The following is a 3,604-nucleotide window of genomic DNA, read 5'->3' as shown; positions in this document are numbered from 1 at the left end:
TATGTCAGCCAGTGAGGTGGTGCACTATCTTGCATGAAGTAAACATGTCGTTCTTGGTCATCCTCGTCGATCTGCGGTATAAAAAATTGTTGTAACATATCCAGCTACACTATCCTGTTGGTTGTTCTCTCACAGGAAAAAAAGGGCCGTACACTTTGTTCTTGCTCAATAAACAAAAAAAAGTTCAGTTTAGAACTATCATGAATGTGTTGCAATGTTTGATGTGGATTTTGACTGAACTCTTGTCGCTGACTTCGATTCTTTAAACCGAAACGGACCGCTAGCACGCTCGGGTCCAGTGAAGGCAGCCATGTTTAATGCAACTGCCGCTAGCGCTCCTTACGGTGTGATTCGTCACTAGCAAACTGCGTGAGACAAAACTTGATGTGTGTCACAACAAATTGACACTACAGTCACCTCTGTAGGTACTATGAATTAATTTATATGAATTTTCAAAGTTTTAAAGTCCTTTTTGAAACACCCTGCACTGCGTATTGTGGCTTTTTATGAACATCTGTCATGCAGTTGGACAAATACTCAACAATAGCATACATTTCTGCAGGAGGTACTAAAAGTTTTGCTTGTGGCCAGTGGCGTACTTACATATTTCGTGTAGGAATGTTGTTGATGCTAGCTGTGAGAAATGACAGTGTCAGCTGCTGGTTCTACACAGCCAATGAGAGAGCAATTGGCAGATGATTTGTTCAGAAGCAAGAGAGATTGTAATATTCTCACGTTAGTATAGAAGCAGAATCCACTATGTGCCCAGAAGAGAGAGAGAGAGAGAGAGAGAGAGAGAGAGAGAGAGAGAGAGAGAGAGAGAGGGGGGGGGGGGGGGAACAAAGTTTTGTTTTCAGGTACCACCGTAACAACCATCTCGGGAGTCACAACGTATTCGAAAGAAATAGTCAAAGATTTGTCATAGCTGTCCTGTTAGGATGATGATGATTGATTAAAAATAGTGATAGCACAGATGACACTAAAAGAAAGAAGGTACCGAAGATAAAAATTAAACCTTTTTTTTGTTTATCTTATTTCTTCATGTGTTATCAAAATGCAGGTAGTGAATAAGTGGCCTAATTTTAGAACAGGTGTATTGTTAACTTTTTAGGAAGATACATTACATCAATAAAAGTTTGTGGTTAGAATACATCAAAAATCTTTTTTTCTTTTTCCCCAAGGACCCTATTAAAAAAATTGGGTCATCTTACATTCAAGATAGTTTTATACTCGGGTAAATACGGTAATTCTGTTCTCAAGATGATTTAGTAAATATTTCTTGGTTACTTCAAAGGCAAAATGAAAAAAACTAGGTTGATACTTTATGTTGAAGTCGATAAGACTTCTCCTACATTCTGAATTAATATTTGTTGAAGTATTGGAAAGTAATGCACAATAATTTTATTACTAAAAAGTTTAATAGATAACAAAACAAAAAAAAAATCAGAAATCAGCTTACATCTTTTACCCGATTTTCTACATATTCACCAATGTTCTCGACACATTCCTCCCATTGTGATATTGTGATACCAGTTTTAATACACCCAGTTCATAGAAGTCCATTTGGTTTGGAGTATAGCCATCTGCAAACTGCCGGTTTCACTTCTGCATCTGTTATGTGGCTGGCCAGAAATTTCTTCATGGGCCAGAAATTTCTTCATGGGCCAAACAGACGAAAGTCCGACGGTGCAAGGTCAGCACTTTCATAAAGAAGTTTGACACCGTCAGTATCAGTGTTGTGGCGTTTGTCACAAGGGTGTGACACGACATACCCGGAGTTTTAATGTAGGCTGCAGCATTCACAGTGGTCCTGTGTTCAGCAAAGTCCAACAATAAACCCACCATGGATATCCTGGAACATTGTCACACTCACTTTCGTAGCAGATTGAGTCACTTTGAATTTTTTTCATACTGGGCAACCAGCATGTTTCCGTTCTATATAGGCACGCTCGGTTCCGAGCTCGTAATGGTGCGCCCACTACTGGTCACCGCTGACGATTCCTCTCAGAAAGTCAAGCCCCCCTGCAGCAAAACACGTTAAGCGTCCAAGCTTGTTGTCATTCGCAGGACGTAGTGGTTGTTTGTCAGGTTCTCAGGCATCCAGCAAGCGCTAACTTAACGAAATTTCGGCGTGCCGTGAACAATATAGTACACCGCACGACAGGAAATGTTGAATTGCTGCAATAAGGTTTGCAGCTGCACATGTCACCCTTTCAGAATTGCTGGCAGAATGACTCTGACATCCTGCAGGGCTGCAGCTGTTACCAACTGCCTGGACTGTGGTGAATCACAAAGATTCACACAGCCCTCTCGAAGAATGCACACCACCTGGAGATACTGCTAAAGTCCGTACAGTCGTCCCGTCCCGACGAACGCCACAGATTTCCTTGTGAGTTTCACTCGGTTTATGCCTTCGGCTCACAAATATCGAGCTACACTTCACTGTTCTCCACAAGTTGACAACAGTAACATGCGCACCATGTCTGTTTCATAGTCCAGGCTTTTCTCTCTGTAGGTGCACTCGAAAACAAAATACACTCTGTAGCAGAAGTTTTGAACTGTGTCGTTGCGAAATTGCAGCATTCCAGCTGCAATGCCAGGGGAGAAAGAAACATTGTGTGTTGCTTTCTGATCCTCCCTTGTAACACTTTGCACCAAGATTTCCAAAGTAAAGCAATCTGTTAGGCAAAGCAAATTACCAACAAAAAAATAATAAAAATGGAACAAAGTAAACCAGATTAAAAAGAAGTGGTAACAATGTCACCACTGGCTTATAACATGTCGTTCTAAGACATCTTTCGATGACACTGTCCGGACTCAAACTCGGACTTCTCGTTTACCGGGAGCAGTCGACTCGACCATTAGGCTGCCCGAGCACACATCCGGGCGTGACTGAAACTTCCGTTGCCAGTCGTGTTCCCATCTGTGATTTTGAAGCACTACCACCAGAGGTTCTGCCACTGCGAGGTGTGTGGGTTTCTTTTCTTCTTCCGTGTCCGGATGCACCAATTATATCTTCCCTTCCCAGAAATTAGCAACGTAGATTGCTTTGTCATTGACTTTCAAAATATCATCTTTAGTGCATGTCATAGACATATCTGGGCAGATCAGTAGGTGGTCCAAGTCCTGTATTGCTCCGCATTCACACCTGTCGCCATCACTGTAACCCAATTTAAATAGGTTTGATTTGCACCCAGTTACTCCAGTGCGCAGCCGGTTTAATGACCTCCAAGTTGTAAAGGGTAGTTGAAATCCTGCAGATCCCTCCTCAAGTAGTTCCATTGCGGAGTGTGGCACCATTTCTTCCCAAAGAGATATCCGCCTTGCGGCGGGCTCGGTGGCGAGCTCTTCAGTAGTTTCAATGAAACTCCTGCGGGATTTCAGCCGGACACGTTGTTTTCGGTGCATATGCATCGGGTGTCGAGGATCATTCTTTTGTTTCGATCTTTCGATCTCGGTCGCTACTTGTCTGCGGATAGTGGGTGGTGCTATGCCTACGATGGGGTAAATGATGTCTGTGGGAGTTGGTTTGAGGCATCCTGTGGCAACACGTACAGTTTCGTTTACGGCGACGTCAACTTGCTTAGTGTGAGCAGAGTTCCTC

Source organism: Schistocerca nitens, chromosome 11, assembly GCF_023898315.1.
Source record: "Schistocerca nitens isolate TAMUIC-IGC-003100 chromosome 11, iqSchNite1.1, whole genome shotgun sequence".
NCBI lineage: Eukaryota > Metazoa > Arthropoda > Insecta > Orthoptera > Acrididae > Schistocerca > Schistocerca nitens.
The sequence above is the reverse complement of the archived record's forward strand: the minus strand, read 5'-3'. Positions refer to the sequence as shown.